The sequence below is a fragment of the Podarcis pityusensis genome, assembly GCF_964106645.2.
Source record: "Podarcis pityusensis genome assembly, chromosome: 4".
In the NCBI taxonomy this organism is placed as follows: Eukaryota; Metazoa; Chordata; class Lepidosauria; order Squamata; family Lacertidae; genus Podarcis; species Podarcis pityusensis.
In genome coordinates, this window is record NC_138027.1 from 63,781,932 (window position 1) to 63,809,416 (window position 27,485).

The window sequence follows — 27,485 nt, forward strand, 5'->3', positions numbered from 1 at the left end:
AGGCTTCAGAACTATCTCATTATGTATGGAGAGTGCGCAATTATTAGGAAAAGTGTCTTATTTAAGAACATTGATTAAAGGGTGGGAAACCCAAACATCAGACTCAGGGAAGAGGGGAGGAGAAACAAGCACCAGCAAGACAGTTGTATCAATGGAAATTAACAGACCATACAGTCTTGTTCTGGTGTTGGTGCTGGTGTGCTTCTCAACAGGTGAGCAGAGAGCAGAGTTGTGCCAACTTGTCCCACCCCTTTGCTTTCCTGTAATGATCATGGCTGTAGGTAGTGATGGAACCTTTGCCCATAAAGCTGTATGAGCAAAAGCTGCCTTCTGACCCAGAACTCCTATAGCACTGTAGTATAACAGTAGGAGCAATGGTCATCCAATGTGGCTGGGTGCTAGTGTGGCAGTACACAGCACCTAGCTAAACTGTGGAATTTGCTCCCCCAAAATGTAGTGGTGGCTACCACCATGGATGGCTATAAAATGGGATTAGACAAATTCATTAAAGATAAGGCTATCAATGGCTACTAGCCATGGTGGCTAGCTATGTTATACCTCCATTACCAGAGGCAGTCACCTCTGAATACCAGTTGCTGGAAATCACCAATAGGGAGATTCCTGCTTTGGGGCTTTCCATAGGTAACTGGTTGGCCACAGTGAGAACAGGACACTGGACTACATGGGCCACTTGTCTGATCCATCAGTGCTCTTCTTATGTTCAATTGCGAAGAAGGATGTTCCAGCCCCATGATCATTTTGGTTGCCCTTTTGTGAACCTTAGTACAACACCCTCTTTGAGTTGTGGCAACCAGATGATTTGTGGCTTTATGTTTGGCTATACTGTATATTAATATTTATTTTATATTCTTACAGTATCTGCAAATAAAATATTGAACTCATTTTTGAAAGCTACCTATGCATTAGGAGTATCAGCAGAGGTCACTCTCCATTCTCCCTCTTTAGGTAAAGTACGTAGTGTATATACAAGAGAGACAGACTTTTCTATGGCGGTGCCACAACTATGGAATGCTATCCCAAGAGAGATGCATATCGCGCCAACAATATATATTTCATTTTATTGAAAGTATCCATTTTGAGTTGGTAGGATACTTCTAAAATAATAGTAAGTGAAAATTGTAATAAGAATTCACTAAAGAAGAAATCAAATTAGAATCACAGAGTATCATGCTCTGCCAGGTCCAATGTAAGTACATTGTTTTCAATCAGATGAATTTCTACCAATCAAATAAAACCATTCTAGCAGACCCCAGTTGAATAAAAAGCTTCGTTACAAAGTTCACTTAAAACACAGTAGAAAAGGCTTAGCAAATCTTCCTGAAGAGAAAATTTCACAATGGAAGGGCTGCCACACACCAAAAAAAAATAGAACTGAGTTATACGCAGCCTCAGACAGTGGTGCCATGTGTGGCTTTCAAAGATCATAACTCACAGGTGGAGGAATATGTATGGAGAAAGTCTTCCCAAAATATCCCAGATTTGGTGCTTTGTACTCCTTGGAATAAATATTTGAGACGTCAGTCTACTGCACATTTCTGCCACAGTTTTATTTATGATCTGTATTCTTCAAGTGTAGCACAATCAATACATTGTTCAAGATATTAATGGAAGTTTCCTCCTGGGACTAATAGCCACCACAGGGGTGGACACGATTTTCATCATGACCACAGCAGGGTAGAAAAGGGTTGAGCCCCCTCCCTGTGCACCAAGGGCTTGATGGAAATCACCCATGCTTGCTTTTAGCAATTAAAAAAATGAAGCATCCAGTGATGCATTTAGCATCTGGTATATCCAGCTTGGTCTTGAGACTACTGGTGCATGGCACTTGGTAAATGCCATCCTTTACGATTCTGCATATATTTCCTCAAAAGTAAGCCCCACTGTGTTGAATGGGATTACTCCCAAGTAAATACATATCCCCCATTGAACTCAGTGGGGACTTACCTCCAAGAAGACATTAGCATTGTTGAGTCAAAAGGATTTGGCTGGCTGAGATTTCCTAGCATATGCTAGAACTTTAGCACAGTATTCACTGATGGCCTTCTAAAATGTTGAGACTACTTTATTTTGTTTCAAAACACAGTTCAAGATCAAAAAATGAACTTTAATCTCTAAATCATAGAGTTTTGTCATGCCATTTAACTAATCTATTTGTATATTGAGTGGGGGCAGAATTTATCCTTGTTCTCTCTCAGAACAAAGCACCAGAGAGATTATGCAAGGGATATGGTGGGAATATATTTGCGAGAGAAAATGTCTATATTTTATTCAGTTTAAGCCAACATTAAATTCTTGCTTTTCTCTTGCAATTGCATTTCTATCCCGCCTTTCCTCCAAGGAGCCCAAGTACATGGTTCCCCTTTCTCTTAAGTGCTATCCTTACAATCATCATGTGAGGTAAGTTAGGCTGACAGACAGAGTGACTGGTCCAAGTCCAACCAGTGAGCTTCAGAGCTGAGGGGGTATGTGAACCTGGGTCTCCCTGGCCCCTTTCAGCACTCTAAGCACTACACAGACTCTCATTATGTAATATGAGAAATTATGCAGTAAAGGCTCACAAATGGTCTTTACCTGGCACCATAACTATTCCATGCTCAACAGTAGTCATATTCCCTTGAGGTCAAGCAGGAACTTCTTTTCCCAATACCTCTACCCATAGGTGTTAAATGTGGGACTTCAGGAACCCTGATGTACTTGGCTGCATCCCAGACTCAGCCAAAGGAATGTTGTTTTCATATATACATTTATTGGGATAGAAAACAGGAGGTCAGCAATGACAAACGTATTTATTGGGGAGGTAGCTAGCAAACAGTGCAATTTATTCCATCATCCAAATAATAATATTTTCTTGCCCCCTCTGTTCAACTATGCACATAGGGTGCACAGTTTGCATTACCAAACTGTCAATTTGATATTTTTTTCTTACAGGATCTTCATTTTTGCAAATGTCTACACTTAACTCCAGCCCACCCACCCTCCCCCCCCCCACACATGAAATTATAAAAAGCCTCCTGGCATTTTAAAGGCAAGCATTTGCATCTATAATTTAACATCGCTACAAAATTGCATCTGCAAACATGGAGGTTTTTTGAAAGCCTATTATGCTATGCTTTTTGCTTCTTATTATATATAGTTTTCCTACCCTTTTCTTCTCTTTCGCTCCCCAAGGAATTATGCAAACAAATCACTAACTGCTTTGGAAAAAAATTATTCCCCTTTTTTCTTTTCAGTGTTTAATATGACTAAATCCAATAGTGCTTTCACTCCCAACATGCTTGTTCATTATAAGTGTGGGAAGTTATGGCATGCCAGCATAAAAATAGTCAGGAACAGACATGCCTTTGGGTTTTATTAATGCATGGAAAAGTGACACTCAGAAATCATGTGTAGCCTTTTTATTATGAAAATTCTGTAATGTACTGTCTTCCTCCCCCTTGCAATAACAACAATAGGGAACAAGGTTGCTTAGTCAAACAACATGTTGATATTCTAAAGCACAAAATGAGTGTATGAATTATACTAATATACCCAGTAATCACTATTCAAGTATTTCTGCTTGAACGAAGAATTGCGGCAAAGAAAACGAAATCATTCAGGGAGTGTCATGGTGTTATATTCTTTAAATGAATTAACTGTGTTTGTTCAGGCATAAAAGTGTTGGTCAATGAGAGACTCTCTTTCTACCTCCTCCTCCTCCCAATGCCCAACAGTCCCCAGCAGGCAGCTGCCCACTGTCATCTGCAGTGCAAAGAGGTCCTGCAACAGCATATGGAGGAACCTCAAGCTGTGGCTTTAATGTCCTTCAATGGAAAGGGGTCAAGTACTAGATGCAGCTTGCTTTTTTGCTGCTCATTGGTTTACGGGGGGGGGGGTGTAAATTAGCCTGAAGTGAAAGAAAAGGCTATACACAGATGTATATATCAGTGTCAAAGAATCAGTTAAATTTACCAACATGGAAGGGGGAAGTAAGAACATCAGCAGAGACTGCTGGATCAGGTCAAAGGACAATCTAGTCCAGATCTCAACCAGATGCCTGTGGGAAGCCCATAAGCAGGATCTGAGCATAACATCATTCTTCCCACTTGTGATTTCCAGCAACTGGCATTCAAAAGCATACTGCTCCCAACAATGGAAATAGACTGCAGCCATTGTGACCTCTGATACTAGGCATGCAAGCTGTGGCAGTTATCATGGTTGGCCCTTCCATTCACCAGTGAGGCAACTGCACCAGGGTACAGTTGCTGTTGGGGAGCAGCAGCAGCAGCCTCCAGCTGTTTCAGCTTCCGTACCTGGAACGGGGAGGTGCATCATTGTGTTCATCAATTAGACAGCCAGGCCTGAATCCAGGTTGGAATGGCTCTAAATAATCCATGAGGTGACTCCCTAGAACATGTCCAGCTAACCTCAGTACCACCTACAGGGGGGGCCATGCACATACAGTTGAACTTGTATGGGGCTCCCTAATTCCCTAAACCAAGTTTCACAACCCTGTGGAGGGAACTGTGCATGTCTTCCTCCCTAGCCATGCAAGCCCTCTTCAGTCTGATTCCAAACGTGCGCCATCAGGAGCACGGCTGGCCATGGACATTGTAAAGAACCCCTTCACATGTCCAGTACTCACAGGCACCAAATAACTAGGATAGGGTTGTGTGAGAAAGGGAAATGTAAGCAGAAATACAAAGGAAGGAAAAGACTGAGGAAAAAGTAGATGTCTGTGAGGAAAGGTGAATGAGAAAGCTGGACTAGTTTATGAGAATTCATATATGGGTTTAGAAACCGTTCTTGCCAGGGAGGGAATGTAAGTGAAAGTAGCATATAAAATACAGCTGCAAATGTATTATGGGGAAAGTGTTGGGAATCAAGCCTTTATCAGGAGAAACTGGCAACTCTCCAGGCACCCGGCTTGATCTCCCGATGACCTCCCTGTCTGCATTCCCCAGCAGGATACAGGCTAGGTCACGATAGGCGATTCTTCTCGGCGTGAGAAGAACACACCCCCTCTTTCCTGCCCCCCCCCGGCAGGGGAAAGAGATAGACAGAAACATATTCACATTCCTTTATTTCTGTCTTTGCAGCATTACAAAAGCATGACTGCTCTCTTCAAGCTCCAGCAGTCGAGAGACAAACACTTCCTGTACTTCCTGTACAAGAGCAAAAGGAAGAGCTCATATTACACTCTGAGCTAATTCCGGTGCATTGCCCTGTGAACTGACTGTCCCTCTGTTTCCCACGGAACAGTCCTAACATTCCATCATGTGCTGCTTTCAAGCTAGCAGCTTGTGGCTGCATTGCTTCTATATCGTAACAGAAAGTAAATGTGGAATGGGATCACATTTACCGTCTTTTTTATTGAATTTATATCCTCCTCTCCCTCCCCAAGGAGCCCAGATGGACTCCACTTCCAGGTAGGTGGACAGTTAACACACTACTTTTGATTTTGGAAATCATAGAGCCTTGTCCCTGTCCAACCCATGACCCACTGAGAAGGAAAGATGACTCTGTACTGTTAGTGGGCTGAACCTCCAGGTTGTCTGGAGCTTCCCCTTCTAGAAGGCTTTCTCTACTTCTTTCCCTCCATTGGAGAAGGGAATTTTTGATGGTTCCTATAAATCTATAATTCAAAAGGACATATTTTCACACACACAGAATAGCAAGAATTCAGTTTCACTAACAGAACATTCAACTTTAGGTAGAGACTTACTAAACCCATTTCTCATGTATGATCTAGCTGAGATTCCTTCATTGCAAGGGGTTGGATTAGATGACCCTTGGAGTCCCTTCCGACTCTATGATTCTATGATTTATTATTTTAGATTCACACAACCTTTGCTGGTGAATAACATGCATTCTTATATCATAAAGCACAGTAAACCTGAATTTAGCAAGCTTTACTTTTCATTCATACTAGCAACTTTATGGGATGCTGTGTGCACACAAATCAGGTAATGGAGCATTTAACAAGCCACTTTCAGAGGTTAATCAGCCATAGGGTATTATATATGCACATACCAACGATTCAAAAAGTTTGGCCTCTAGTGACCACCTTCTACCAGTTCATTTAACTAGAATTGCATTCATATCAGAAACTGAAGTTCATGAGCCTGAAAGTCCCCATAGTAGAACCCCGCGTCCCTCTGCAACTTTCTGTTTTCAGGCAGAATTCAATTACCTTGGTAATCTTGTTCTACCAAGGCACCTTTAACATATTTATTACCTATTGAAATAAAAAAGTAGAGTTGTATGCCAAGGTTTTTAAAATACAATAATGTATTTTAATAATTAACTGTCCTTCAGGACTGCACTTAGCATGGGTTCAAACTCCTGGGTTCATCTCTTGATATACAAATGAAATTGATGGTCTGGATTAAAGATGATGCAGATTAATGAATTCATTAATCATTACTAAATCATCATTTGGTTGCAACTGGATGCTTCTTTCAGGACACCTTTCCTGGTGGCTCTGGAAAGGTGCTTGAAGGATGCTTCACACACCTGCTGCAGTGGGTGATTGCATGTGTGATCCTCATCACTTTAGCATCCATTGTGCCCGGTGTCAAGGAAGCAACAAATGAAAGACTGGAGACCACCTCAAGCACTTTAACTGGGCATCGTTCAGATGCCAAGTTGTTCAGTCTTTCTCTGACAATCCTTCCCCAAGCTCTATACTGCTCTCTCCACACTGCTGCAAGCAGTACTGAGTCCTTTGCATCAACCACATTGCAGCGTGCAAGGATGGAATGTTACAAATTCAGGGTTAATTGATTAAAACCTTAACCTAAACCTGTTATGGGTCATATCAGGAAAGGGATTGAAAAAGAAAACTGTCAATATCATAATGCCATTGTACAACTCTATATTGAAATCACAATTTGTAATCCAAGGCGGATTTAGGGAAGCGACCTGTTCAAAAGCACAGAGCCTTGGGGGAACTGCAAAGGGTGCTGCAACGATGATGTAGAATGGAAGGTGAGAGATGGGAGCACTGAATTTCAGCACACTGCTGAAATATGAGACCCCACGGCCTGCCACTGTCATAATACTATATATAGTTCTGGTCATCTCACCTAAAAAATATTGTAGTGCTAGAAAGGACTCAACCAATATGATCAAGGGGTTGAAGCAACTTCCATATGAGGAAAAGTTACATCATTTGAGATTTTGGGGTTTAGAAAAGAGGTGAACAAGGGAGGACAGGTGTATAAGAATATGAATGGTGGGGAGAAAGCAGCTAGGGAGATCTTTTGGTCCCTCTTTGATAATACTAGAGCTCAAAGGTATCCCACTAAAGCTGAATGTTGGAAAATTCAAGACAGAAAAGAAAAGTACTTCTTCACACAGCACATATATAAAACTATGAAACTCACTAAATGTAGCGGTGGCCATCAATTCAGATGACTTACAGGGAGGAGTGTGTGTGTGTGTGTGTGTGAAATGGCCAACAGAGATTGGCATCAGAACTTACTGATAATTCCTGTCTACATAGAAAGCACATTAATTGCTTAGAAATTGTTGCTGTGCCACCTTGTACAGCTCCAAAAAATGCATTGCCATGTAAGATAACTGGTTGTGATTGACATGCAGTTAAAATTATACAGAGCTCCATATTACACCTCTTCTCTGTGAATCAATTTAGATCCAATATCTTCTGCATTGTGCACCACTGAAAACCTTTATCGTAACATATGCAGCTGCAATAACTGTTTAAAAGGGCTGAGCGCCAGCCTGTATGCATATAGCACATACAGCACCTGCATCTCAGCTGCTGCTTGAGCCACATATTACTGGCATTTAGAAGCTGCATGCACAGACACTAGTAAACGGGGTACAACCCTTTAAGGAAAAGGGTGCAGACAAGGTGTTGCTGGACTACAACTCCCATCATTCCTCAGTTTTGTCCATACTGGCTAGGGATGCTGGGAGCTGGAGTTCAACAATATGTGGAGGGCCACAGCTTCTCCATCCTTGCTTTAACATGTTTTGGAGAGGTGGCTTACATCATGGGTAGGCAAACTAAGGCCCGGGGGCCGGATGCGGCCCAATCGGTTTCTAAATCCGGCCTATGGATTTAGGAATTAGCATGTTTTAACATGAGTAGAATGTGTCCTTTTACTTAAAATGCATCTCTGGGTTATTTGTGGGGCATAGGAATTCATTCATTCCCCCCCCCCATAGTCTGCCCCCCCCCCCAAGGTCTGAGGGACAGTGGACCAGCCCCCTGCTGAAAAAGTTTGCTGACCCCTGGCTTACATGATGGCATTGGAACACGGCTTCCCATGGAAAACATATAAGGATGTCACTCAATTCAAAAACTCTTAGTCAATTGATAGACCAAAATCTGGCTAAAAGAAAGGTATACTTTATTTTGGAGATGATGCTCATGTGTGATGCAGCAAGCATTATCCTAGTACAGGTATTCCCTTGTGAGAGAAAAGAAAGAGCGCTTCCTTTAAGATGTTGCTTACAATCTGTAGCTTCATTTGTATTTGTATTTAATTTGTCCCCCCAAAATAAATCTAGCTTGATTAATCAGAATATGTTGGCTCCCTCATTGCAAGAAGTGAGGTTAGAGGCAACCAGGCAGAGGGCCTTTTCAGTAGTGGCACCCGCCATCAGATGTCAAGGAGATAAATAACTATACAATATTTAGAAGACAGCCCTGTATTGGGAAGTTTTTAAAGTTTAATGTTTTAATATGTTTTTGTATATGCCAGAAGCCACTCAGAGTGGCTGGGGCAACCTAGTCAGATGGGCGGGGTACAAATATCATCATCATCATCATCATCATCATCATTATCATCATTTCAAGACATTCAAAAGAAGATTGGACCAGATGACCCTGGGGGGTTCCTTCCAACTCTAGAGTTCTATAAAAATAAAATTTCAAAAGGACTGTAAGACTGTACAAAATTGGACTTTTTCTGTCATGCACTGTGACAATGAGAAAACTGGTTTTAGATTAATTGTAAAGAATAACTGAAGGATAGATGAACAATAGGGCTTGCAAAATTTGCCTTCCCTTTCCATTTGGCAAACTGGTGACAATAGCAACACACCCAGCCCGTCATATCCATTCCCCCACATACTAAGCAGACGCACCTTTCTATCACGGCAGAACCCCAGCGCCTTTAGGAGAAAATGAGAGTAACCCTTTCTTCCAGCCTGCCAGGGGATTCTGTAACCTTGTAATTATCTGGCTTTAGATTGAAGAGATACATTGTAATTGTGTACAAAAGAGGTCACAGGTTTATGCATTGTCTGACAGGCTACTGAGAAAGAGCTACAATGGAGCGTTTCCAGCAGACCTTTTACATTTATTTTCCCCAACTGCACTGAATGTTAATGCCATCGGCCTGACTCACATGAAAGTATTTTTATGAACATGTGATTAACTGGTGCCACATACACAGAAAAAGACAGAGAGCCCAAAATGTCAGGCTGTATTTGCTGAAATGGTCCTGTAGGTTCTTTTGCTGTTATTCTTTCCTCTCACCAAATGCAGATGTGCATTGGAAAAGTTGAGCTATTCTGTGTAAAGTTGGCTAAGAAATGCCTTTGAAACAGGTGTAGCCCTCCTTGTTCTTTAACACAGATAATGATTCATTTACACGAGTAATAGGAACCATTAACAAACAAACAAAAAAATGTTAGAAACTGTCGTCTATTTATATAGTAATTTGAGAATTATGCATAATCCTGTTAGATGGCTTGTACAACGTTCACTCTTCATTTGGCCTCCTAAAATCTCTTAGGCGCCTCAGCACAAATCAGATAGCCTTTGGGGGAAATGGAGCTCTCTAGATACTTTTTCACCCCCATACCCTGCTTCTTGGGCGATCTCTTTTGCTTTTATGCTGACAGCTCCCTTGCCCTTTGCTTTTTTCATCTTCATCATGAACTTCCTTTCAAAGCCTTTCAGCTCAGGTAACATTTGTGCTTGAGGGCCCTGCATTCATCTCAACCCATTCCTCTTACGCTATCACTGATTCATACCAATTACTGGTCACTGCTAAAGACGCTGTCATCTCTTACACCACTGAAGCATACAAAACTATGATCATATTTGATTCACCCTTCTCCTTCCATATCCAAAACAATCACATGGTCCTCCTACTTCTCTTTCAGCCTCTCCATTATCTACCCATTCCCTTCCATAACTATTGATAAAATAGTTGTCTGTGCCCTTGATTTTTCTCATCTAGACTTTGGCAGCTTCCCTGCTGGCATTCCTACTTGCTATGTTTCTCACTTGCTATATTTTGCTCCACTCGTCTTTCTTTCCTATTGTTATTCATATGTCACCTCTGTTCTCAAGTCTAACTCTGGCTACCAATGAGCTTTCATATCGATTTCAATATACTAATCCACACACACAAAGCTATTTGTTTCTCTCCCACTGTGTATATCTCCCTCTCATACTTCTCCTTCTAGTCTTCAATCCGCACAAGCTCATTTGCTGTTGATTTCTGTGTTCTCTGTGCCTTTTGCATTTTATTTCCTATGCTGGGAAAATTCTCTCCATCTCCTACACACATCAGGCCTCTGCCCCTTCATTCTTCAAAACCCTTCCTTCTGATCTATCTCTTAAGCAAAGCCTCACCAAACCACTTGCTCATTTGTGTTCCTCTGGTTCAGCAAAATGTCTTTCAGATATCCTGGTATCCCATCCCATCATGGCCACCTATTGTAGATCAGAATCGCTCTTAGCAAGGGCCACATCACATCCATGCATTGTTAAGTAGCAAGCACTAGGTCTTACATACATAAACTTTGAGGAATAGGAGGAGAGGTAGCCAAAGAGATCATATTCCTAGATACATTTTCTATGCATGGAGGAAGAAATCAAATGTAGGATGAGTAGTGAAAGTTTTGTGCGGATTTTTGCTGTGCAGTCAGCATACAGTCAGCATACATTGTGTGTGCGCGTGTGTGCACACACACACACACAAACTATAACATTACAACAGTTACATCGTATCAAGAGAATATCTACTGGTAGACAATGACAGCCATTAAAAATAGAGCACAAGCTGAAGACTGTTTTGTTGTAGAAACATCTTCAAATGGAACTATCTCCAAAAGTTCTCTCTATTTGATATTGTTTTTACTAAATATCTTTGTTAAAATTAACAGGGGAGGGAGCCGAGCTCACTTATCACCAAGAATGGTTGTATTCTTAGAAGACTGCACATGGCATAAACCCCAGTAGCTATATCTATTCTGCATATAAGTAAGTTAATAATACATTGTTCTCTTAAAATAATATTAACTGACTCTGCCCATGTAGCAATGGGGGTGAACTCCTGCAGTCAGGCTTGAAATTAGGCTTAGAGAACTGAACTATTGCACAAAAACCTTGTAAAACAGCTTAGGGGTGTATCTGCTTGAACCGTGGAGCTTCCTCTCCCTCTCCCCCCCCCCCCAATCTGCTATACATGGTTGAGGGGAACCTAAAACAGATTTAAGAGGCACATGGGAGAGGAGAGGGAGGGAAACTTGCATCGTACAAACAGAAGTCCTTGTGCAAACAAATTGATTTTGTTGGATACAACCCTTAGTTTATTTAGCCACAATGATACTTTGCCAGGATCTATGCTTTCCCCAAACCTCGCCTAGTCAACTCACCAAACAACCTCTTTGCATCTTTGAAACCTCCTCTCTACCCACTTGCTAGAATGTTCCCGAATTTTTTTATATCATTTCAGGACTTTTGGTCAAGAATGTTTTATCATTGTTTGTATAGTTACTAAAACCAGGCCAAATGTCTGGGAACTTAGCAGGCTTTGATCGTCCTCTGATAACTCTAAGATGGTGTTTCCATTGTTCCAGTACTGCTGCTGTCCATATTTCCCCATACCAACCAGTTAGGCCTATTAATAAATTAATAATTAATAAATGTGACACTACTTGAAACAACGTCACTAGAACTTTGAAAATTGCATTCAGATTACTTCTTTCAAATATGGAGAGCAGACATAGTCATTAAGTCTTTTACAATTTGTAGGCATGTTCATTTCAGTCAAGACTTTTTTCTCAAAAGGCCTCTGTTGGAGGGCAGGTCATCTTCTTAAATTCAAATTAATAAATGTGACTCACTGGAGAGTAGAACCATTTATGAACAAGCTTGAAGGAGTGACTTGCAGATTACCAGAAAGCGTACAAGAGGTTGCTAGTCCCATGCTGGGTCTTACCATTTCAAGTTTAAAGGTATATATTCCTAAAATCCTTTTTTCCATTCAGACTGAAGAACCAGAAAACCTCAAGTGGCAATATCAAGCTTATCCCCCTCCCCCGAAACTTAACTCTCTAAGTTGGCAGAAGCAAACCTTTACATGCGTAATTTTCTCAAACTGCAATCGCAACTTTTAAAACAGGCTTATAAAAGCAACCGATCACTGCAGTGAGAAACACAGGCACATACAACTCTACGTTGTGGGATTTTTCTTTAAAAGAGCAGGTCTTTTTTATATAGTAATATTAATACCTCTCCTCCACCCTCCCCCTTCAATCGTCAGCACAATATGTGCTCATTTCTTCGGGGGGGACAGTTCTGTATTTCATTAGTCTTCCTGAATTGCAAGGAAAAATGTAAAATCAATGCCTAACAACAGAAAGCTTCATGCAGGGTCTCAGAAAAATGAGGAGAGACGAAGCAGGGCAACATTGTACTAAGCCTGGGCCTCAGCCAAACTTCTCTGTTTCTTGCCATTTTCAAAGCCTCAGGGAGTTTGTTTTGGGGCCTTTCTATTGCCTAAATCGAGTTGTAAAATGATCTCAAATTTAATATTTAGCCTGCAGTTCCTTTCCATTTATGTATATTTTGGAAGGGTTTTCCCCCCCTCTTTTTTTGCCCATAAGAGCTGCTATGAAATAACACACTGAATATTAAGAAAGGATGGAAGAAAGAAATGGATCTTTTCTTAAATAACCACCGAGAACTATAATGATCAAACCAGGTCAGCTTTGGGGAAAGGGGGAGAGTTTTATTCTCTCCCTCTCCCCCTAATCTACAATCTAATAAGGCTCCCTCTACCCTGCTGTGCGCATTTGGAAGTAAAAGAAATGATATAGAATGTATTATTGATCAATCCTAGCGGAGCATCAGGAATGGTCAATCATACGGAACTACACAGTTCATTAGACATTGACAGAAGAAGCTGCACTTCTGAAACCTGTAGAGATGACAGCAAGTTCTTGCATTATAAATACCATATTTTACCCTCTGGAGAACTTTCTAAAACTAAAGCATAATTCTTCTCGCAAAACTTTCTCCCCCTTTTAGGGAGATTAGGCACTCAAGCTAAATGATGGAGTTTTGCCAAAGCTTCAGGAATGAAACTCATTTTTCCTCTAAAGGGAGGATATACTTGCATAATTATTTCTTATAACCACAGTGTTAGCAATGATGACTACATTTACAATTGTTCACTCTCCAACATTCCTTATTTTACAATAAACCCAGAAGATAAACATTTGACCAGAGATCCACCCACCACTTCTGTGCTTGTCCTCCCGGGCTTTAACCACACTGCCAATTTCAAGCTCTAGATGCAAAATGAAAAGCCACTGTGATACCAGTGGTAGAAACTTATCAGAAAGCAAATGCACCACATTTTCAGGCAATTTACTCATAGCTACCGGGTTCAATGCTTTTTAACTCAGAAATCATATAATGAGCATTCACCATAAAGGGAAGATGCATAGTTTAAAAATGCACAGCCTCAGGTTAACATGACAAATGGAAAGTCACACTTCCCCCATGATTATTTATACATCTAATGATGCCATTGCTATGCATATGTATGCAATGTCTTTCAACTAGTAATTGTTACTTGCTTTTCTTGCCACTACACAAATAGTATATCCTAGTACAGAATCACACACGTCAGTGTGGTATATGTCACACCCACAAAAGGATTAATCAGCTCTCATTAGTTGCTAGGAAACCGTGTCTTGACCTTGGAGTATGTTCAACCACTGAGGGCATTCGGATGAGGTAATGCCTCCTCATTGTTACTGCAGAGTCTTGTCCTTTGCTGAGGGGAATTGCGGGGACTGAGCTTCTATCTAGAAACTGCACTGCAGTGATTAAACGCCCTATAAATAGATTAATTAGATAATAATAATCTTCCATGGTTGGCCTTCTTGTGCATTCTTCTGCTGCATCTGTTACTAGGCATTCATAGATGAATGGTTTTACTTTGAGTGATTTTCATTTCCATGATAAAACCTATCGACACTCTCACCCACTAGCAAGAGTTATGGAGGGCACTCCATTTGTATTGTGCCTGTTTGCTGTGGTCAGCAAGTATATTGCAGTTCATGAAAAATGACTAGCATGACTGACACAAATTTATGCTGCTATGTGTACTATGCAAAGTGACGCGCATTGATATGTTCAGTAGAAAGAAAGGAGTTTATGACAAATGAACTCCAGACTGATTGGGTGTGGTTGCAATTGGCAAGGGTATATCAATTATCCCACAGTCTGTATTACAAGGATGCTTGTTATTCCCACATACATTTTGGGATTCGGTTATTCACTATCTACATAGCTCTCTCTCTCTCTCTCTCTCTCTCTCTCTCTCTCTCTCTCTGTGTGTGTGTGTGTGTAATCACATATCACTTTATGTGTAGTGGGAGGTCATGTTGCCACTGTGAAGCCTCCCTTAATGACCTCAAGGCTCAGGCACACATAGAAGAAAAAGGGAAGCACCTCTTTGGGGTATTCAGAAGCTAGACTATTTGGGGTTTTAAAGACTGAAACAAGCACTTTGAATGCAGCTAGATTTCTAAGTGGTAACTACTGTAGCTCTTTTGAACTGGTACTATATGTTTTTTTGGGGGGGAGGCAGTGCCCATTAGCAAACTTACTACCACTTTCTAAATCAGTTCCCAAACACTTTTTACAGACAGCCCTGTGTAGAAAGCATTGCCATAGTGATGCACATGGCAGAATTCCAAACAAAGATGCACTCTCCCAAACCCACATTCGAAACATGTTCCTGTCTCAGCAATGTCTACCCTGGCTTGAACATGTCCACAAAATGGCAAGATCCTCAAGGATGTGCTCTACACGGAGCTGGCTTCCGCCACCAGGCCAGTTGTCTGCTAACATGAAATGAAGAATGGCAACATCAACCCTACTATGTGGGAATCCCTTGCGAATGACAGCCATGCCTGTATCCATAGTATTGTATCCATAGCAATGACCAGAGGAGAAATTACCCCGGGGAGGAGCGCAAAGAGAAGAAATGCCATGGTGCATCTAAAGCAGCACAACTGGGCGCCTTCATCTGCCCCAGCTGCAACTACACATCTCTCCCACATTGGTCTCTACAGCCACAGCAGGGTACTGCAACCTTCCAAAAGTTTGACCTCACCCCCCAAGGCACACTCCTCCATTGTCTCAGTGACAGACAGATGCCAGTGATTCATTAGTGGGCCTATCGTGTGTTTGCAGTATAGTGCTTAATGGAATCTGCCCCTGAGGTCTTTAAATCTTGGTTATCCAAATCCATAATTATAAAAGTAGATTAAATAGTGCATCAAACTATTAATATTATGCATTTCTAGACTTGCTTCTTAACTAAGCATGAAGGGCAGCATTAAAACTGCAATCGTTTATTTCCTGCTTTGATTATTTACAGGACTATGCTAAAAAAAATAGGAAAAACATTTTGAGAAGAAACAATAAATGAACTTGGACTTGATTGGTTTAGAAAAGGTTAATAATAAACTCAGTCTTATGCATGTTTACTTAGAAGTGCTGCCACTGAATTCAATAAAACTTGTTCCCATGCATGCAAGCATAGGTTTGCAGCCTAAATCAATTAGGCAAAGCTGATGTGCCACCAGCATGTGTTAATTAGAGGAAATTTTGTTTTTAAAATATTACAAACTATACTCAAAAGAGTATGGCAGGAAGGAAACAAAATTAATTCTGTTGATTTGGGGTGAATGTTTTAGCAAGGTTAAGCTCTTTCCAATGTGCACTTTAAAAGAAGGATAAAAGTCCATTTTGTAATCTATTTAGGCCAGAAAGCAAGAGGCTATCCTGAGGAAATGAAATCCTGCAAGTTTTTTGTTGTTGTTGTTTTTTCAGGATGCCCTAACAATAATGCAGTTGGGTGAAAAGATCAGGAACACTTTATACACATTGTGCTAATTACTGCAAGTACTTAAAGTTGTAATTAGCTTATTATACTGCAGAGAACCTAACATGGCATGTCTTTCAAAAGAATTTCTCTCCAGATCATTAGTGGGAAAGCTCACAACATCTGCTTCAAATAAAATCAACCAATTAGCACAGGCAACTTCACATAGTTTGCAATCAGAGAATTATATTGTGCCAAGTGCTAATTTCAATGTGAATACTATCTCCTTCTTATATCCCACGCTTATCTGCCAGCACAGCTGGTGTTTAACACTACTGACTTCAGTCAAGTCTCCAAAAACTTATGTTAATTTGAAAGAACCTAATCAGAGTGTGCAACACAGAGTGAGGTTGATCTCTGCTTAATTAAAAGTGACCTTGTCATTTCACTGCCTATAAAACACCATTTATAGTTCGGTTACCATAAATATTCAGGTTTGTGTGTGAGAGATGGAAGACAGGCTTTAAACTATTTTCAGGTTGCAAAGTTGGAATTTAACATGCTGTTAAGTTGTGATTCAGTTTGGGATGCCATTAGTGTTTGGAGCCATAGTGCCTGGAGAAGGTAGCTAGCTTTACTTAAGATTCAGATTTCATTTTCATTCCCAAATTGGTGCCCTTCCCATCTTTGTGGACATTTTCAGAGAGGTGGAAGGCAGAGATAAAAAGAAAAAGAAAAAAGCATTACTCCCAGTTCTTTCTTTCCTAGATTCCTTCCTTCTCATCCACAAAATCCATATATTTCCTGATATGGACAGGACAAATCTAGTAGTTATCCCTTCCATTTGATTTCATTTTCTTTGCCTGCATCTGAACATGGGACAAGAGCAAATAGTAGCAGCTAAGAAATAGACTGCTAATATCATAATGCCATTATACAAATCAATGGCCCCATGAGGAAAGGTTACAACATTGGGGCTTTTTTGTTCAGAGAAAACACAAGTAACAGGTGACATTACAGAAGTGTGTCAAATTATGCATTGTATGGAGAAAGTGGATAGAGACGCATTTTATTATCTCTCTCATAGCAGAATTGGCAGGCCTCTGATGAAGCTGAACGTTGGAAGATTCAGGACAGACAAAGGTTATTATTCACATGGTATGTATTTAAACTACGGAATATGCTCCCACAGGAGACAGTGATGGCCAACAACTTGGATAGCTTTAAAAGCACATTAGACAAATTCATGGAAAATAAGACTGCAGGTGCCTAATAGCCATGATGGTTCCGTACAACTTCCACTGTCAAAGGCAGTGAGCCTCTGAATAACAGTTGCTGGGCATCACAAAAAGTGTTTCATTTAGGTCCTGCTTGCAGACTTGTGTTGGGCATTTGGCTGGCCGCTGTGAGAACAGAATGCCATGGTCTCCAATTCCCATGAAAAATAGAAAATAATCTGAAGTCCTGGAAAACTAAGCGGGTAAAAAGTGTAGTCTGAAACTACTTAACACACGCCACCTTGCTCAGGCTTAGCAAGTCAGTGCCTGGACTGAAGACTATGTGGGATCCCACCCGCGCTGCCTTGAGTTTTATAGTGGGATGAATATAAACACACTGCATAATTTATTTATTTTTTAAAATGTTGCCTGTGCTCCAGAGAAAAATATAGCAGTTAAGCTAACAAAAACCTGTTGATTGCAGGTGCCCAGACTATCCATGTGAAAAGTGGTATCGTACATTTCAGTAAGGGCATGGAAAATCAGAGGATTGTGACTGTCTACAATACAGATCATGTACCATGATCTAAGAAGCAGGATTACCAAAGAAGATTTGTTGTCTGAAGTGTAAAGCAAGAGTACATCTCAGCAATATGACACAAAGAGTTGATGGGCAAGAATGTGGATTTAAGCAGCTCAGTGCTACACAGGATTGGAGTCATTTGTGCTCTGTTAAGCATCATATGTTCTGAAAAAATTAGCACTACTTGGTTCAATACTTTGTGGTTCATACTTTTTCTGCTTTGGATATCACATTAAACAAAGGATACTGGAAAAGGCTACGTAAACGATAAATTGGTAATAGAAGTGTGCATGGTAAGTCAAGGCAATGATAAACACAAAGTGTTGACTATGTTTATCACAGATAAAAAAATTGAAAAATAACATGGGGCAATTTACATCTCATAATATATAATAACTTTTCCTCCACCCCTTTTCTGGTCAACTTCTTGTTATTAGTCCCTGGACAGAGGTCACAGTCTTCAGTCAGTCATGCCAAAGAACAAGTAAAGCAATGCAATAAGCCATACATACACGACAGTAAGCCCCACTGTCGTCAATGGCACTTACTTATGAGTAGCAATGCATGGGGTTGTGCTGCAAGTTGCCATTCATTTAAGCCTCATTAATTTCACTGTAGCATACTAGCAACTTTCGGTGGATTGTACCAAAACTATTTTTTCAGTAATAAGCATAACATTCTAAGGCTTCCTCCTCCTTTCCTAATTTATCCCCAAAAAGACATTTACTTTGTGCAGTTTTGCACATAAAAGCTATATAGGACAGAGTTAAGTGGTTAAAATATCACACACCTTAAAATGTGAACAGAACAGAGCTCTCCATAGAACAAGCAAGAAATTACATAAGCATTAACCTTTCTTAAATAAAAACGACATTTTAGTTGGATACAAAGCAACACTGGGGGATTTAATTACATGTAAAAAAGAGTTAAATAATTCAAGGTTTTTCATAGCTGGAGCTAACAAGTATTTATTATTTATTATTCCTTAGGCAAAAACAACAAAAACATTGTATTTTTAACACATAAGACAAAAATCACCAAGTTCTAATCTTGCTGCCACTGGTTGCAAATTCACTTTTTGAAGATGACAAAGACTGTACAAGGCCAACAAATCTTCCAAGTTTACAATCTGCATCTTCAAAATAACCCCCACCTCATCTCAGATGGCGGAACTCAAACCAGAAGAATTTGTGCCTGTGTAAGTCCCAAGAAAAGAACATGAGAGGGCAAGATGACTTTTATACCTATTTGAAACCCTTTTCAGATGAGTGACATGACCAGCAACCCAACAGAACTTGGCTGGTAAAAGGAGTGGTGTAGGTTAAATTCAGAGGAGTTCCGTCTGAATGGAATAGTGTAAAATAAACCAACATAAAATTATGCCAGCATAAATTACACCATCTTCAAAAGATAGGATTGGTCAGTAAATCAAACCTCAGATGGCTGCACTTAAGCCAAAGAAAGGGCTCTGGTTCAAGCAGAAGCAAGAATAGAGAGCAAGGATGAAATAAAGTTCATGTGAGACACATGGTGGATGGTACTCCTGTGATGTAAAGACAATGCAAGAGAGTAGAGTCAAAATGGGATTTTGCTGCCTAATATATTAGTATTTGGGATGGAGGTGAAGAATGCATTGATTCTTACATACTATTGGGCTCCCCTCAATGACTTAACAGCATGATGTCTGACACCTACTGGTTAATAGACATACTTTCAATAAGATCAATACAGGCTCATCACACAGCTGGCAGTACTGAGCATCTTTTTCATGGTTCAGCATGCAGCATTTATATTCTTTCTTGGTTGCCTAATTCTTACCTTGTGGGTTTTGATGACATTGCAATAACTGTGGGGATTTTTAAAGGGATGTTGAATAATAATGGATAGCAATAAAGATCCTGGACAATCCAACGCGTTCCATAAGTTTGAATTCATATTCAAACTTCAAGTACATTATCCTATCACCCGGTGAATAAAGATAGCAATAACTAGGATAAACAAATTAAATATGAGAATTTCATGAGAATATAGCACACACCAGTTTGAAATCAGAGGTGTTAATGCATCAGTACTTATTTGGTGAAATAATATCCAATTTGGTGAAATAATATCCAACAATATTTCCCCGCTGTATTTTGTTGTATTTTTCATAGCAAACAACAAATATAAAAACTTCACAAAAGTGAATAGCCACATGAAGGATTCTACATCTCCTCTTGTGTTAGGCTGGGCAGGCGTATGCATGTGAAGTGTGACTGTTGAAGGGTAGCTGTGTTTTGATTTGCATATTGGTTCAGGAAATGCAGATACAGTGTGAATCAAATTTCTCCACTATGCCTTCTTCAGACACATAGATATTAATATCATTTATAGTCATGTGAATGTGCCTGCGAACTTGGAGCCAGTGTGGACTAGTGGTTAAAACATTGGACTAGGACTTGGGAGACCAGGGTTCAAATCCCAACTCAGCCATAACTTTGGGTCAACCACTGTCTCAGCCTAACCTACCTCACAGGGTTGTTGTCAGGATAAAATGAGAGGAAGAGAACTGAGTTTAGAGTGGGGTGCAGTTGTTTATACCACCTTTTGCTATGCCAAGCTTGTAATAGATAAAAATGTCATAGGAGACATTTTTTGCTACTTGCAAAAGCTTCCGTTCTCTTTTTCAAAAACAAATAGTAAAAAAGATGAGGTTCACATTCCTGACATTAATACTAGCAGGTGTTTAAATCCTTGTTTGTTTAAAATCTACATACTATTCCCCCATTTTACTCTTCTCTAAATTGCATTCATAGAGATAGGAGCTATGTGCTTAAAACTGAAGGTCCACATATCTCACGTGGATTTTATTTGAGTACATAAAATTTATGCTGCGCATAAAATGATGAAGACAAGAGAACATGTTTGATATATGTACATTTTGTATAAATATATTCCAGTCTAACATCCTTGATGATACGCGACTTCACTTCATGTTTTCTAGGTATGCTTTTGCATTGGAGAATACTTAAAATACTTTATTAAGTCTCTGATGAGATGGTTTATTTATTAGTACTTTGCTGTTGTGCTGGTTATCTCTATTGGTATCTTCTTGCCTGACAATTAGGATTTTTAATTATTTAAACTGAACACAATGGTAAAAAGAACTAAGCACTACTCAAAAACAACCTTTTCAAGATGGAATATGAGCTTTGCTCTCTGCAGGAAGACTGCAGCTCTTACATTCTGCCAACAACTCTTCCACACAATGGACAACCTCAATAAAAAAAACTCAAAAGATTTCAAAGGCAAGAAGACTGTCTAAATATTTCCCCGAAACATTGGCAGTAAGCATTTTACAGGAAACCTAATTAAATTTCCCTAAAAACAGCACAGGGCTTAATTTTCCAGCTACATGATTACAGTACAGTATGATATATTACTGTAGCATCTAGCAGTCAGCTCCTGTCAGCATTATGTGACCTAGAATATGATGAGCTCTCATACATAACAAGAATTTACAGATGCTATTGATTGGACTTTATTAACCTAATTACTCTTAATAGATGTAAACACAGTGCTAGTAGTGGAGATGTATACTACTTTTTTCACCATTAAGGGCTTGCTTGTGAAACTTTGCATTCTGGGCCCAGTTCGCACTTTCCTGCTCTGCCTCATCAAATCCTATGTCCTGGTTTAAACATAATGCTAAACTATGGTTTGTTTAACAAACCATGCGGGAACCACAAATTGTTTGACCAAACAAACAAACAAACCATGGCCTGTTTCTTCAAAATTTTGATTGTTTTCCAGTGACTGCTGCCTCCTGCCTTTGTAGCTTGATGAGCATCTAGAGTGGGGTGTGCAAATAAACCATGGTTAAGGAATCATAGCAGGGTTTACACACAACACTAAGTCATAGTTAAAACAAACCAGGGCTTCAACCATGGTTTACTGGCAATAATCAGATCAGCTGGGGTTTATGGGAGTTGGAGTCAAGCAACACCTGGGAGGGCTCGCAGGTTTCCAATCCCTGTTTTAAATAAATAAAGAAATAAAATGTGTGCTTCTTTGAGAGTAACTGAGGATGCAAACTTAGTCTTTCCACCCAATGCCTGAAGTTGGTATTGCTTGTGATGACAAAGCAACAATATTCTGATGAGCTGCCTAAACTGTTCTGAATCTGAACTTCTTTGATTGTTTCCCCACCCCCCTTACACCCTCCAATGAAACAAAACATTGCCAAGAAGAAAGAGTAATTTCACACTTGGCAAAACTTGGCATTTGGCAGCAATTCGTAGAGCCCTGCAGAAAAACAGAAAGTGACTCATCAGCTATCCTTAAGCCCTACACCAGTTCTCTTCTCTCTTGGCAATGCACGCATTTTATGATTTTCTTGTAATTTGAATACATTTTATCACTTATGAAATGCTAAACTGAGCTTAAAAGGAAGTGATCTCCTCTGCATTTAACATTCAGAGTGCAATCAGCTTTATAGCAGGTCAACCGCTTCCACTAAAAGCAGCATGTTCAGATGATAAAGTGAGGAAGGGAAGACTGGAGCTCTTGTGGAGCAGTGGCATGCTTTACTAGCTCTCTCTACCCATGACTTACAAGTCATGAGGTTGTGCTGTAGCTGATCAGCATGATCAGTTGCTGGAGGCAGATATAAAGAACGCTCCGAAATGCCATTGAGTTTAACATGGATATAGAATTTCCAGTTAGCGAATGGCAATTTATGGGCAAGATTACGCAAGGGAGGGACCAGGCAAAAGGACCGCAGCAAAGGAGGTGGAGAGGTGATAGAAGAGAGACCCAATAAGGAAAGAAAGTTCAGAAGGAAGAACACATGGGAAGTAGGGCCTTTGTGCTATTGTGAAGAGAGAAGCACAGTAGCAATGCCGTTATTTCATTATTATATTTGCAGACCACCTTTTACACAAAATGGTGTGCAGGGTGGCTAACAGTAGAATACAGAGTAAAACACAAAACAGTCAAAACAAAAACAGATAGTTAAAAGATCAACAGACTCATCAATATAAAGTCAATAAACACAACATCCAATTGAACAAATTATGGCATTTACAGTGGCCATAGCAAATCACCTTACAAGGTGCTATATTTTCGTCATATATTGTTATTCTACAATACTGTAGCTTTCCTTTATGCTATAAGTTTTGGCCACAACCATTTAGGAAACTGGCATATCCTCAAACTGATTATGATGGTATTTCATATTAGGCAAGGGAAGTTTGCATTGTGAATCTAATTTGAGTGTTTATGTAACACCTGAGTGTGGTGCAGTGATTAGAGTGTTTAACTTAGACCTGGGAGGCCAGAGTTCAAATTCCACTCAGCCATGAAGCTCACTGAATGACCTTGGATCAGTCACTCACTCTCAGTCTAACCTACCTCACAGAGCCTTTGTGAGAATAAAATCAGGATTTAAAGCACACCACCTTCAACTCCTTGCAGGAAAGATGAGATATACGTGTAAAAATAATAATTAAAAAACCAATGCGTGGATATGTAGAGTACAACGTGCCACTAGTTTGGAAACTGAAAACACTGGAGGAAGCAGCAAAGTAAAGTTTCTCACACTGTGCAATGAAAGACAACTCATTTTAATTCAGAAAAGGCCCTTTCAAGTAATGAAAACAAGACTGTTCTGAGTGCCCTCTAAATCCTTGATTTCTGCTGCCATTTTTCACTTGAGCTATTGGAGCAAGAGGAAGGAATGTTTCTAACAGATTTGAAATGCTGTCTTGATAAACTGTTTTCATGTTTGTGTGTGAAACATAGTGCTGCGTGGATGCATTATGTTCTCATGGTCAGGCTCATTTAAAGAAACATTCATACCAAGCACTGCTGCAGATCTTTAAATGGCTTCTTTATTATTTTTTCCTCTTGTTATTGTGCCTCTGCAGGGACTATATTGAGAGAAATCAGGGGATGAACAGAATACTGCACCTGTTTCAGAGCCTTTGTCTGGGCCTGTATAGTTGTATTAATATGAACAGTATTTCACCAAATCCCATTCGTCATTATTTCAGGCCATTACCTCAGTGGGTTATCGCACAATACCAAGGACAAGTTGGGTTGACTATTGCCTGAATGAAGTGGAGAATAAAAGAACATGTTCTGCAGGTAGAAAGAAACCTGTTACAGCTGAAAAGGAGGAAAATTGCCACACCGTGCATATGCTCATCTAAACAGATACAGTCATTGCTGTGTAATAAGCTCACCAGTCTTCTATTTAGTTCATTGTTCGTCTTCTTTTTTTACTGAAGTACCATAATAGGTACACTATTACTAAATTCTGTTGACCCTTTTTCATTACAGATGTCTTCAAAATAGAAGGAAATCACAATGGAAAGAGCCTGTGGGTCCTCCATTCCACAAGATTTGACTTCTATTTTTTAAAAAAAAACACCTCCAAATATTATGGTCACCTACAGCCAGCTACTGCAAATCAAATACCCTGGACTCTAATGGAGACCACTAAAGACAATCCTGTCTCTTGCCTTAAGACTGTCTTAGACGACAGAGGAGCTTGAAATTGTAACATTTGATGTTCTTATTTTCAAGAGCAGTCATGTAGAACGAATAGTGCAAGTACTACTTCTTTTAAAACAGGAGTCTGCTTTGGAAGAAGGGAGCTTGTAGCAGGAGCCATTTTGGCCTGAATGTCAAATGAAGAATTAAAGCCTACAGCAGAATTGTTGCTGGACTACAATTCCCATCATCCCAGAACATTGGCCAGGCTGGCTGGGGCAGATAGAAGTTGGAGTCCAACAACATCCAAGGACTACAGGTTCCTCATTCTCGATTTACATTATCTGTAGTAGAAGTTCCAAAGTTAGAACCATCTTTGGAAGTGTGACTCAATCATTCAGTTTGTACAGTGTGAACAGACAACTGCACAGGTTCATCAAGTGAAGACTGCAGCCAGTGAACTCCTCACCTGGTCTTGCCACTGCTGCGCTACTTGCGGCCAAGACATCATTTGGCTTAGCATTATGTCTGAACATGGGCTGCGGTTTGTCTTTCTCCAGACAAAGCACTAGCTGTAACCAAGGCTGGTTCTTGGTATGCCACTCATGACCTGTCTGGGGAAAGCAACCACAAGTCCAAGTTTGAACATAATGCTAAGCCAAATGATGTCTTACCCCGGATAGCACAGCAGCAAGAGGACTGGAGGAGGAGTACAGTGGTCACTAGCTTCATTCCAGGAACCTGCATGTTTGCTTGCTTACATGCGAACCAGCTCAATGTGACAGAAATATCAAACTTATCCTTCCTTTTTGAACCTGAAAACTTGTTTTCTCAGATGATAAAATCATTTGAAGAATGTAACCAAAAAGATTCTATCTATACAGTATGTGATGTCTTTGCGTCTTTTGCCAAACACACACACACACACACACACACACACACACACACAGAGAGAGAGAGAGAGAGAGAGAGAATGAATATGTGCACAAGAATACAGTATTGCTGCACAGGTTGAGGCAAGCGTGTTTGGGAACATGAGATCCACTAATTCTTTTGGACTTGACTTTGTTTTTCAGCATCTGATGCTGTCAACAACCCAGCTGTGTGGGGCTTAGCCGAGGGGCATGGGGAGCGAGGGGCTGTCAGGATGTTGGGGGACATGGATGAAGAAGACAAGGCCTTCCAGCTTCCGACAGGAGGGACCAAGCTGGCCTCTCTCTTTGGACAGGATCAGACAACTACAGAATCTGCAAATGTGCTCTTCCAATACAGGCCACCCAAGTGGGCCAAAATTTGTCAACCAGCTACCGCTGCAGGTCTGTCTACCCAGAAGCATCCTCCTGCAGCTACAGCTGCTCCTGCGCCCACTGCAGCAGTGCAGTCAGTCTTCTTCACTACAGTTGTTCATGCATATTTATTAACAAATGGGAGATATGTGAAACATGGCAAGTATAGGGCAGCTGTAGTGGGCAGCAATGCAAGCAAAAAGTACAGGCTGCTTCTTTATATCAGCCAGCTGCAGCAGATTGCGACTGCCAAGATTGATGCATAGTTTGTATTCACGGTGCAGCCCAACAACTACTGCACATTTTATGATGATCAGTGGCAGAAATGGTCCATCATGTTTGAATCAGAAATGGTGGCTGTGGACTTCAGCAAGCAGCTGTGCATTGCCAAGTATAACAGCAGTGCTTCTCCTGACTCAGTGTTTTACCAGGATCTTGTTCTCGGAGACGGCCAAGGTGTGGCGACTGGAGATGTCCTGGAGATCACTTTTACAGGCTGGCTGTTCCGGAACGGTAGTCTTGGGCAGAATGTAAATAAAGAACAGTTGCTGCGTCTGAAGCTAGGCTCTGGCAAAGTCATCAAGGACTGGGAAGATGCAATGATTGGCATGAAGAGAGGAGGCAGGCAGTTCCTCCTTATCCCACCAGCATTGGCTTACTGGCCTTTGGGAGAAGCTGAAGGCATTCCTCCGGACTCAACCCTGGCCTTTGAGGTGGAAGTCAAATGGGTGTGGTTTGCAAAGGACGCTGGCTCCACCGGACAGAGCCTGGGCCCCAGGTACTCCCTCACACCTTCACCAGCGCCACAATCAGAAAGCCCCACTACAGAGCCAGCATGGCTCCAAAGCCAGACTATGTGGAGCAGAGCAACCTGTTATTTGAGCAGAGCAACAGCTCACTGCAGAGGACCATGGAGCACACCCAGGCAAGGGTCCTACATGCTGAACAGGAGAAGGTCAGGGTCAGCAAGGAGCTAGCGGAAACCATGGTCCGAATCTCCCAGATCCAGCAGAGGTTGATCTGTCTTCAGAAGCAGGGGATGGATTTCCACTCCCAACTGAATGAAGCCCTGACAGAGTTGGAGGGGCACAGTGCCCTGGTCAACCTACTGCATGCACAGCTGGCAGAACTTGAGAAGTTGTCTGACTTGAAAAGCAGATACCAGGAGGTGAACCTAATCGGGATGCAGTTGGAGGAGAAGGTGGCAGGCCTGGACGTAGAGCTGGCTTATCACCATGTTCAAATTGAGAATCTGGATAAGGTCAGGATCAGCCAGGAGATCGCAGAGTCAGTGTGGTGTAGTGGTTAAGAGCGGTAGTCTCGTAATCTGGGGAATCGGGTTCGCGTCTCTGATCCTCCACATGCAGCTGCTGGGTGACCTTGGGCCAGTCACACTTCTTTGAAGTCTCTCAGCCCCACTCACCTCACAGAGTGTTTGTTGTGGGGGAGGAAGGGAAAGGAGAATGTTAGCCGCTTTGAGACTCCTTAAAGGGAGTGAAAGGCGGGATATCAAATCCAAACTCTTCTTCTTCTTCTTCTTCTTCTTCTTCTTCTTCTTCTTCTTCTTCTGAAGCCAAGTTGCAGATCACCCAGCTCCAGCTGGAGCACCTCCATCATCAGAAGCAGGAGATGGATCTCCACTCCCAAGTGAATCAAGCCCTAACTGAGTCAGAGGGGCACAGCGCCCTGGTCAACCGACTGCATGCACAGCTGGTGGAACTTCAGAAGTCGTCTGATGACATTAAAAGTAGATACCAGGAGGAGGAGCTGATCGGGAAGCAGTTGGATGAGAAGGTGGCAGCCGTGAAAG

General features: G+C 41.0%; 1 long non-coding RNA gene and 1 pseudogene across 4 annotated transcripts in view; one reads left to right on the forward strand and one right to left on the reverse strand.

Annotated features, from left to right (window-relative positions):
* The window catches only part of LOC308476085, a 573,910-nt gene that overhangs the window by 446,328 nt on the left and 100,097 nt on the right, over window positions 1-27,485 (reverse strand). The gene's annotated exons all lie outside the window — the stretch shown is intronic.
* LOC308476371 overlaps window positions 1-27,485 on the forward strand; it is a 35,702-nt pseudogene that overhangs the window by 6,961 nt on the left and 1,256 nt on the right. The window contains exons 2-3 of the transcript in view: window positions 25,466-26,647; window positions 27,249-27,469. The product of the transcript in view is annotated as an uncharacterized misc_RNA (transcript). The remainder of the gene's footprint in view (window positions 1-25,465; window positions 26,648-27,248; window positions 27,470-27,485) is intronic.